The sequence below is a fragment of the Eucalyptus grandis genome, chromosome 7 (assembly GCF_016545825.1).
Source record: "Eucalyptus grandis isolate ANBG69807.140 chromosome 7, ASM1654582v1, whole genome shotgun sequence".
Lineage (NCBI taxonomy): Eukaryota > Viridiplantae > Streptophyta > Magnoliopsida > Myrtales > Myrtaceae > Eucalyptus > Eucalyptus grandis.
The window spans coordinates 10,522,351-10,534,514 of NC_052618.1; positions in this window are offsets into that span (position 1 = coordinate 10,522,351).

A 12,164-nucleotide genomic window follows, 5' to 3' on the forward strand; every position below is an offset into this window, starting at 1 on the left:
ATGTGGCTTCTCAAACTCATCGATCCCTGTGATAACCATTCTTTAGAAACATCAAATGGCAAGGAAAAGAATACCTTGAATGCCAAAATTTGATAAGGGAGACACTTAAGTAATAAGTATCAAAAGTTACTAAAGTGACATTTAAGTGCTACTTTTTTTTTTTCCTTTTTTGAAAAATGAGATACCTGAGTGTCAAGTCCGGCGAAGGTGGTTTGGAAATCATTTGTGGCAATTTTTTAATAATATAACTTGCCTATTTGGCATGCCGAAAGCTGAGTCAATAATGAAGAACCAAAACGTCATTTTATCTTTTTTTTTTTTGGATTTTAATATAAATATTAAGTAAATTAAAATACTTATATTTATTTTATATTATAAATAAAAAGAAGGCAGAAGGTGAGGGCTCAACCTTTGACACCACCTCCCCATTGCCACCAGAAGGGTTAGCGATGGTGGAGGGAGGGTTGGCTAGGGTCGTCGGACCCGGGCCAAATGTTGGCTACCTCGGCCAATTGATGGTGAGGGCTTGCGAGCCCTCGCTTAGATCTAGGGCGAGTGTGACATCCTGAAATTCGACCCTGTTTTCGATAAAGTGAAATGGGCATTTCGTCGACGTGCTTATGGTCATTTTTCTCTGAGTTGATCACTCATGAGTTAACTAACCTATTGGGTGAAGCCGTTAAGGGATGTATCCGCGGTAAAAAAATCCTAAAAGCTATCTAATTAGTTGGATTGAGCTAAAATCATGTCTGGTCAATTCTAACCATGAAATTTAAATTGGTTTCGGGAATCGAATATTCGAGCGTGTCACAATTCATTTTTAGGACCGTCTCATCGTCTGTCAATTTATTGACGAGTCTGAAATTTCAATAAAGAAATTATCGGAGGAAAAATTGAAGATCAAAAGAAAATAGAAAGGGAAAGGAAAGAGAAAAGAGAAAAGAAAAATAAGAAAAATATTATTATTTTATTTATTTTTCCGTCTCTCCCTTTTCTCTCTTTTTCTCTCTCTCTCTTTTTCTCTCCTTCCCCCTCGTGCGAGAAACCCCTCTGTCGAATGCCTTGCTATTTTTCACTTTCCCTTCTTCACTTTTCACCTTTTCACTTTTCAACACTTATCCTTGATCTCTTCTCTCTCTCTCTTATCTCTCATCTATCCTTCTCTCTCACTCGACACTCTCTTCCTCCCTCTCTTTGTTCGTGCGAGGCCAGTGGACGGAAGCAACACCTCGCCGAAACCGCCGCCGCCGCACCGGAGCTGGACTGCACGCCCGCGCACGCCGTGCGCTCCGCCACCACCCCCTTCGCACCCTGCAGTCCCTGCCGTGCGCCGCCCAGCCCTGTTTTTTCCTCTATCAGCCCTCGTTCTGCCCCTGTCCGACCACCTCCGGCCACCGCCTAGCTCCGTCCGGCCACCACCCTGCCTCCCTAGCGTCCCCCTCACCCTCCGCCCGCCTTCCCTCGCCGTTTGGGCCACCAGAGTAGCTCCGACCAGCCTAGACCAACAAGCCCGCGAGTGGGTTTCCAGCGACTTCGATCCCGCTTTTGGGCCGTTTCCAGGCCCCGAACTTGAGGCCCACTTTGGGGTTTATCGTTCTTCACGTCACCTCTGTCGGATTGATCCGATTTGCGTGCGATTCCAATGAGTAATCTCACTAATCTTTGCTTAGTTAGCTAATTATTTTTAGGGGTTGGGCTCCTTCCCTTTTCTTTTTCCTGCATAAGAGAATTGATGAGATTTGACTGGAGTCTTCTCCTTAAATTTCTCCAATGCCTTGCTTAGTTCCTTCAGACGCATCTTGGTCACCATTTTCAGTCCTACCACCATATGATCGCACGATCGAGCACAAAGAATTTGCGGAGGCTGAATGTTTAGATGTCTGAATAACTTCGTCACAAGACCTGGATAAGGAAGTTGACCTCTGTCCTTCATCACAACTCTATACATGTAGAACATAACAGTGTGAGGAAGTGAAAACCTTTTCCCAAAGATAATGGCATACATTAGCTTTGCCTCGAACTTGAGACATCAGTCTTGGAAGTTGATTTCGGTCTGAGGCAATTGATTACAATTTTGTGCAGCAAGATGTTGAATGCACTCATCCTTGAATAGGAAATCTTTTCCTCTGTTCTCCTGTCCTTAACAAGTTCCAATGTAGTACGAGCAATAGAAACTGATCCGTTGATATCTTCCTCTCTCACTTTCTAACACATCTGCCAGCATATCCATATCCACTACAAATTCTTGATCTTTGACACTGAAGGAGAATCTATTCGCATTCAAGAAACTAAGATTTGAATAGAAATATGCAGTTAGTTGAGGATAGGCCTCTGTGGTGTCAGAGCAGAATTTTTCAAGTTGAAGATGACCGAACTTTTCCCTCAAGTTCACATTCACAGCATCTAGAAAATCAAAATCCACACTCCTAGGGTTTATCACCCCACACTTCAGCAATTTTGAGTATAGATCCTTATGTTCCTTCGATCTAAACAACTCTCCCATTTTTCCTCGATTTTCCGTCGCAACTCCCATTCTTGGTTGAAATTGGCTGTATAATTTGTCATCATCATTTCCATCTATCGGATTAAATCCCCAATCATGAGGATCACTTGGGATATTCGCAAGGGTTTCTTCTACCACCCCTTTACGAGCAATTCCCAAACTTTCCATTTTTCGCAAAAAGATATATTCATTTCCATATCCTTTGTCCTTAAGAAAATCATCAACATAGTTCAATGGAGTACCAGTCCCTTTTAAAGCACGATACATCTTATAAATAAAAGAGGGCCTTTGAACTCTTACAGGGTCTGCATCTTCAATGATTTCTTCATTTTGTTGATGATCAACATCTTGAGGACTAGATGGAGGAGAATGACGCTGCTGAGAATGTTGTGGGCTCTGCTGCTGATTTGGAGACACTTCTTCTTCAGTGAGATCGAAGTGCGTAGGCCCCTCACTCATTCGTTGTGGTCCCTTGCTTGCGATCCTCGAAGACTTTCTTGAAGACGACATCTTTCTTAGTCTTTGAAAGATTCCTTGCTTGACTTTCCCAAGAAAGATAACAACTTTTTCGAAGATTAAACAAGAGAAGAAAACATGAATGGAAGATTAGTGCTTTTTAGGGTTTTGGAGTTAAGCGAAGAGAAACTGACTGTATATAAGACAGTCGAAATGAGGGGATACCAATCGTCGTAATGGAAAGTGAAAAGATGCCTTAAAAAAAATACCTGCCTTTTTCGAAAAATGGTCATTTCAAAATAACTCATTTTTCTAAAGGAAACGTTGCAATAATCTTGTCAATTAAAGATAGCGGTTGAGATAACAATAATCAACACGGTTGATGAACATACCTTTTCAAGATGAGATCAGAGAGAGAGAATAACTTACAGTCAAAGTCTTATTTGTTTGAGTCTGAGAGTCTCTAGACTTTAACTTCTTCAAACCTCAAAATGTTGAGTTTGGAACGGATAATTTCAAATTGATTTTTCTCCAAAGGCTTTGTAAATATATCCGCCAGTTGGTTCTTTGAGTCAACAAACTGAATCATAATTTCTCCATTTTGAACATGATCTCTAATGATGTGATGTTGAATCTCTATATGCTTTGCTCTTGAGTGAAGAATTGGATTTTTGGTGAGATTGATTGCGCTGGTGTTGTCACATTTAATCTCTGTGCATGAATCTTCAATTCCAAAGTCTCTTAGCTGTTGTTTTATCCACAGAATTTGTGAACAACAACTTCCAAGAGCTACATATTCTGCTTCTACTGTAGAGAGAGCTACTGTACTTTGCTTCATTGAAAACCAAGGCACCGTCCCGCCTCCAAGTAGTTGATAGGTACCGAGGTGCTCTTTCTATCAACTCGCATCCGGCTAAGTCTCGCGTCTCGAGTACCCAAGAAGAGTAAAGTCTCCCCTTTTAGGATACCGAGACCGAAGCTTGAAATTGATGCAATATATTTGATAATACGCTTTGCAGCATTTAAATATGATTCTTAGGGTCTGCTTGAAATTTGGCACAAATGCAAACACTAAACAAAATGTCGTCTAGAAGCGCAAGATAAAAGTGAATCGATGATACTCCCGTATAACTTTTGGTCGACTTTCTTTCCTCCTTCATCTTTATCTATTTTCAAGGAACTTGACATTGGTATATTGGCTTTTTTGCAATTGTCCAGTCCAAACTTCTTTACAATATCATTAGCATATTTTTCTTGATGAATAAAAGTTCATTCCTTCAGTTGTTTCACTTGAAGTCCAAGAAAGAAGGTTAACTCACCCATCATGCTTATTTCAAATTCATCCCGCATAGTCTTAGAGAATTTCTTGCCTGAGACTTTCATTAGAGGATCCAAAAATAATATCATCGACATATATTTGAACAAGTAGAAAACTCTTGCTTTCTCTTTTAATGAAAAAAATAGTGTCTACTTTACCTTTAACAAATCCATTTTCAATTAAAAACTTACTCGGTCCGTCGTACCAAGCTCGAGGTGCTTGTTTTAAGCCATATAAAGCCTTTTTGAGTCTGAATACCGAGTCCGGTTTCCTTGGGTCTTCAAACCCAGGTGGTTGTTCCACATAGACTTCCTCTTGGATGAATTCATTTAGGAAGGCACTTTTGACATCCATTTGGAATAACCTGAAATTCTTATAAAGTAATAATCGAATTGCTTCTAACCTTGCTACTAGTGCGTAAGTCTCGTCATAGTCTATCCCTTCTTCTTGTGTGTATCCCTTGGCCACAAGTCTTGCCTTGTTTCTTATGACTTTTCCTTTCTCGTTCATCTTGTTCCTGAAAACCCATTTAGCTCCAATAACAGATTTACCTTTTGGTTTAGGAGTCAATTCCCATACATCATTAATACTGAATTGCCCGAGCTCTTCTTGCATAGCTTCAATCCAGCTTTCATCGATAAAACTTCTTCTATGCTTTTGGGTTCTATTTCAGAAACAAGAGCCACATCACTAGACTTTTCGCGTCTTTTGGATCTTGTGCAAATTCCTTCATTAATGTCGCCAATAATAAGATCTTTGGGATGACTGGACTTATGTTTCCGTTGCTGGTTAATTTGTCGATTGATGGTCACTTCCTTCACTTGAATCTTCAACAGTCACTTGTTCTTTGGTCCTTCAAAGTCCGAGCTATTTTAGACTTTGTAGAGTCTGGAGAAGGTTCAGATTCTTCAAGATGAGTCTGAATGGATTCATTTTGCATAGAATCTTTGAATTTAACATTCATTGATTCTTCCACTGTTTGAGTCTTCTTGTTGTAGACTCGTACGCTTTGCTTGTGGTTGAATATCCAAGGAAGATGCCTTCATCCGACTTTTCTTCAAACTTACCAACTCGATCATTTGCATTTTTTAGTATAAAACATTTGCATTCAAATACATAAAAATATGAAACAATAGGCTTCTTTTCTTTGAATAGTTCATAGGGGTTTTTTTTTTTCATAATAGGCCTTAGAAAAACTCTATTTATAATGTAACATGTCGTAGAAACTGCTTCGGCCAAAAAACGTGAAGAGATGTTACTTTCAATTAAAAGAGTTCTAGCAATTTCTTGAAGTGATTTATTCTTTCTTTCCACAACTCCATTTTGCTCTGGAGTATATGGAGAGGAGAATACATGCTGAAAACCAGATTCATCACAGAATTTTGTAAAATCATGATTTTCAAACTCACCCCCATGATCTGTTCTTATACTCGAGATAACATACCCTTTTTCATTTTGAACCTTTTTAGCAAACTTTTCAAAGTAAGAAAAAGTTTCAGACTTACTTGCCAAGAAATATACCCAAGTAAATCGTGAGTAATCATCCACAATTACTAGGTAGTATTTTTACCTCCAATGCTTTGTGTTCTAGTTGGTCCAAAAGATCCATATGCGTAAGTGCAGTACACGGTTAGTGGAAACTTGATTTATTGGTTTAAAGGAATTTCTTACCTGTTTCCCAATATACATGGTGTACATAGATCAGACTTTTGGTATGATAAATTGGGTAGACCACGAACAAGCTTCTTTGCTGAGATCTTGGCTATTTGCTTCATATTGACGTGCCTAAGCTTTTAGTGCCATAAATTTGCTTTGTCTTGGATTGAGATTAGACATTGTGATTCATCTAGTTTCATATCCAAGAGGTAGATATTTTCATGTCTTCGACCCATGAATGACTAAGTAGAATCTTGACTAATTCCTGAACATATTCCCTCTTGAAAGTTGATTTTGAAACCAGTATCACATAGCTGACTAATACTGAGCAAATTGTAATTAAGCCCTTCCACTAAGGAAACATTGCTGATTGTGAGATTTCCAATCTTTACAGTTCCAAATCCCACAATTTTTCCTTTGATGTTTCCTCCAAAAGAGACTTTTCCACCATTTACTCGAACAAGCTTTATGAAGTAATTTGAGTCTCCTGTCATGTGTCTTGAGCATCCACTATCCAGATACCATTTTACATTTTTCTTGATAGTGACTTGCATTTAAAAAGGAAACTCAAACCTTCTTTGGTACCCATATTTTCTTGGGTCCATTGGTGTTAGTATGATATGCGGTTTTTGCCCATACCTTTTTAACAGGTTTCCAAATCATAGGACATTTTTTTCAAAATGATCTGCACTATTGCACTTTGAGCATCTGAGAGCATTGCGACCTACTGGTTTTACAAAGATTCTTTTAAAATGATTTTTGTAAGCATCTCTTGTGGGTCTTTGTTTGATTTTTTTCCTTCACTTTAGGAAAATCAATTAAAGGAATGGTTTCAGCAGTCATTCCCAAACCAGATTTATTAAAATAATGTTTTGAACAGAGAATTTTTTCCAGTTTCTCGATCCTATAGAAAATCTTTTGGAAATATTTGAGATATCACTTTTCAAGAATGCATTTTCTTTTAAAAGATTATCTTCACTTTCTTTAAGAGAAGAAACATTCTTGTCTAAACATTTCGCTTTTTCTTTCAAAATATTTTCTTGTTGTTTTAGAGCAGAATTTTCCTTCTTGAGTTCGGAAATTCTTTTAAGAGAAGTCTTAAGACTAAAACACAATTCATCAATGTATTTTGAAACCTTAATAGGGATTTTGAAGTTACTTACCTCAAATTCGCTTTCTGAATATGAATTTGTCTTGGAATTTGAATTTGAATCCGATTGTGCCATCAGACATATATTGGCATAATTATTACCACTTTCTTTACACTCTGTATCACTCCAGGTTTCAGCTTTAAGAGCTTTTCAGTACTTTTCAGTTTTTCATTTCTTCTTCCTCAGAAGAGGACAGTTGGGTCTGATGTGTCCCTTTTTCTTACATTCAAAGGAGACTACATCTTTGTTTGATTCATTATCCTCAACAGACTTAGTCTCATTGCTTTTGAAAACTTTGTTTCTTTGGATTGAATCTTCTTCATTTTCTGTTCAGTTTTCTGAATCTTCTTATCATGAGAGCAAGTTCCTCATCATCCATACCGTCTTCGAATCGTAACATCGAATCATCATTAGATTTTAATGCAATGGATTTCTTACCTTTAGGGTCTTCGTCTTCATTGACTCGTTTCACTTCATAAGACTGAAGAGTCCCAACCGACTCATCAACATATAGTGGCATGATTCTTTGGGTCTCTCTGATTGAGGTCTTTATGTGATTCCAATCCTTGGAGAATCCACGCAAAGAGCTTGTTTACTTTCATGGGATCAGAAATTGGTTGACCTTGATTTTCAAGACCATTCACGATTTCTGTAAAGCGACTAAACATATAAGTTATAGGTTCTCCCGGTTTCATTTTGAAGGCTTCATATTGACCGAGGAGAATGTTGATTCTAGTCTCTTTCACTCGATCGGTTCCTTCATAGGTAATATGTAATCTATCCCAGACTTCTTTAACTGTAACATAAGAAGATATTCTGTTATATTCAGTAGGGGATAAAGCACAATATAATGAATAAATTGCTTTTGTATCAATAGCTTGTCTCTTGATTTTCTCTTCCCGAGTCATTTCACTAGACTCAACAGCATCTTTTCCTCTTTCTGAGACAGATGCAACTTTAGGAATGATTCATTTTTCTACAACGTCCCATTCCAGAGGATCTTTTGATCTTAGGAATGCTTTCATCTTGTTTTTCCATATGTTGTAATCATTTCCATCAAAGTAAGGTGGTATGGTATTGCTTTGCCCTTCTACCAGCCCCCGAGCCAACATACTAGCCATGGATCTTTAACTCAAGTAAAACACTTCAACCAAAGTGAGTACACGGCTCGATACCAATTGAGATAGCTAGTATAAGCACCTACAGGGGGGTGAATAGGTGCACAAACAAATTCTCGATATACGGAAGCGATTCTAGGCAAACGATAGAAAGGAAAATACGACAAAGTAAAGTAAAAGTTAGGGAAGAGAAAATTGAACACAAGATTTATAGTGGTTCGGCTTATTCTAAGCTTACGTGCACTCTTCCGCACTGATAGCCCACCGGCTGGATTTCATTATGAACAAAAGAGAAGTTACAGCACAGCTTTTCCTTGATTCCACAATGTAGATGTTCTACCACACTTCCTCAAGGTTTCTCACGAATATAGACTCTCTTTTGTTTACATGATTTTGCTCAACAAATGAATTGACTAAGAACAAGGAGCTTCAGACTTTGGAATTCTTCTATTGTGCACACACTCGAACAACTGGAACGTCTTCCATATATACTCCTTCATGCCATCACACCCGTTGGCACTTACCAAAGGAATTCCTCCAATCTACCCGTTGGACGGAATCAATTAGGAAGATCATTCGAGCTATTAAAGGAACATGTTGATAGCCCATCAATCTTGTTCGCCCATACAATCAGGATCTCGGTTTCCATACGTAGAACCTTCTAAGTATACTTTGCCAATCATCAGATCCTTAATCTTCGAATCAATTATGATCAAATAAAGGATTCCGTTATGTCATATCCAGCCAAGAGATCTTCTCCAGTCGATAAGGCCACATCCTTAATGAAACATTCAGTTCTGGATAGCCTTTCTTCAATAGATTAGAAACTGTCAATGAGGATAGACTTTGAGTCTTGAGTCTGGCTGTTCGGAGGTCTTTAGACTTTAAATAGCAGAGTCTGCAAGCTTTCAGACTAGCAACCCTAACTAACCCTCCCCCATCATTGTCGGCCCGATGATGGTGAGGAGGCGGTGAAGGAGGGCTGAACCCTCGCTTACCTGCAATCTTCCTCTTCTTCCTCTCTCCCTCTCTCTCTCTCTCTCTCTCTCTTTCTCTCTCTCTCTCTCTCTCTCTAAAATAAAATTAGTTCTAAATTTAATTTAATTAATATTTATATTAATTATCTAGCCATGTCAGCAAAGCAACGTCATTCTACAATTGTCTCGTTAGAAAATCGCCACGCAGCATTTTGATCGGATTTTCTAACCGTTGGCACTTAACTGATCAATTTTGCTATGGTTTTCGTACTTAAATGTCACTTTTGTAATTTTTGACATTTAAGTATTCCTCTATATCAAGTTTTAGCACTCAAAGTGTCCAGCACTCTCAAATGGCAACCGGATTCCAAATATCACTTATACGTTTGTATATTGCTACCTAAATACACTCAAATCATCATCATCTACTCTATTGATTTGAGATGCACCAGATATGCACGAATGCATTTCATGTAAGTTGCATGAAAATGCATGTAGGATGCATGTGATATGCACGAGCTTGCAGGCCGACGAAGCTTTAGGTGATCGGTGAGCTTGAGGTATTATTTGTGATAAGGTTAGCCATTTCCGAATCTTCTTTAGGTCAAAGGTCCGCTTTGAGGAGGTTTCTCCTCAGGCCTATATTTGAAATTTTCCCAATTCTATATATTGCCCGTTTGGGTACTTTAGGTGCTTGACCTAGCGAATACATTGTTCATTGTTTTTATCATGAAATTGAGTTTGTCGAATCGATAATATCATACCATTGGCAATAAAAAATCAATTGTCTTGACTTTGACGGCATGTGTACTGTATTTGTTGATGAAGTGATGATACAAAGGGAGAACGTGAGGCGGGATGCCTTTGGAGAGAGGAGTAATGGATTGAGATTGAGTTTGCTTGGTCATTCTCATGATGTCTCTTGAAACAAAAGCCGGTGAGTAGTTCCATTTAGACCTTGCCATCTTAGACATCTTTCTACCTTCTCTGGCCTCAATCATGATAGGACACTCAAACGATCTAAGAATAAGTTTTGACATTAAAGCGAGCGTTATACAAAAGTCATGACATTTTAGTATTCTTTTCCCAATTATTAAAAGAGTGAAAAAAATGTTCAATTCTTTCTAGAAAGGAATCCATGCAGTGGTAAAAAAGATAATGTTAGTAGTTTATTTTCCATTTAATCAAAATTATAAATCAACTTATCAATTGATTATGACGTTGCACAAGGGATGAAAAGAGTCACACTTGCCTCTAGCACATACATGAAACGGAATCTATATTATTAAGCTAGAACTTGCGCTCTTTTTGTCTCACTTATAAAATCCCAATATTACCCTTGTATTTGATAGTAAGATGATAAGACACCTTTTTTTTTTAATCAAGAAGGCATCATATGTTTACATGACTAATAATTTATTCTCAGCAAACGGAATCAGCCATTTTATGCACACAACGGAGCAAACAAGAGCACAGAATCAGATCAAACAGAATGAGGGATGGTCATAATAAGGGGACCAAAACCTGTTGCGTACCACTTGGCCCCGCCCCATTTCTATTTTTATCCAATACTGATAGAGACTTAAGGTTTAGAGAAAGTACTTATTCTCTGAGCAATCATTCTGATGGCTCGTGCATGAAGAGATGAAGCTCTTGTGGAAGAGAAAAGCGTCAAGCGCTTGAGCTGCATGAGGTGTGATGAAAAATAATGCGAAAGATTTGTGCCAAATTTTGTACTTAAAACATAAGTAAGACAATATGGAAGAATTATATGCCAAGTCAATCACCATGGTGCTAAAACTGTCCAAACAAACATCTTAATACCACAACTTTTTAGGGATCACTAAGTGTTTCCGGCAACTTTTGGAAAAATAGACTTAAATATTATTTTAATAATGTTGACTTACTCGAGTTATCTAAATGGATGCTTTTAAAAAGTTTGGGTACTAAAATGATTTCTCCTAAAGTTTTGGCATCAAATTGATCCATCGTATAGTTTCAACACTAAACTCTATATTAAGTGGGACCTGCTTCGCTGTTCAAGGGGGCAATGCATTTTTCAGATCATTCATGTAAGACTTTTAACGCTGGCTATCATGTTAAAAACATATTTTTTTTTCTGAAATACACTTTGCATATACATTGTCATATATTGGCAAAGGTCAAATAAAAGCACCAACTTATACCTCTGGACAAAATAGTCTCAAATCACACGAAAAACGCATGACGAAAAATGTCCAATGGATATAAAGAAACGACTTTAGACCCTCTAGAAAAAAATAACTCCATGTTCAAACGACTCATAAAAGGCATGAAATTTTACTAGAGTGACGAAAATTTCCATCATTGTTTTTCGTCAAATTTATTTGGCATCTCACGTGACCAATGATTATTCGTGCACAATAGACATGTCAACTAAGCTAAAACAACGTCGGCACTTAGACTATAATGGATTATTTGCTCAGTTCACTTTTTCTTTGGCTCAGTTCACTTAAGTAGAAATCATTTGGAACCCTAATTTGCAAACTTGAAACTCTAACCAAAATTCACGATTTTCCAAAAATCTACAAATTAGCTCAAAATGTAAATTTAATAAAACCATACTTTGTGGACTCATCTTGTGGCGAAACCCTTGCCATCTAATCTACGAATTCGATTGGGGGCTAAACTCTTTTTCTCTTTGTTATCTGAAGAGAATGAACCAAAATACTATTGAAACAACGTCTTCTTAGTTTAAATGTCTACGGCGTTGATTTGGCTCAACTGACGTGTCCATCGTACCCATCAACATCATTAGCCATTGTAGAAGAAGAATATAAGCCTTTTGGTCAGAAAAGCTATTCGATATTTTTGTTGCTCGAGCAAAACTTTGTGCTTTAATTTGGGATCGTTTGAAAAATGGGTTTAGTTTTGTCCTAAGGATGAAAGCTTGCGTTTTTCTTTTTTATTCGGTGGATATTTGTCCTTTAAGCGAAAGTTTTTGCT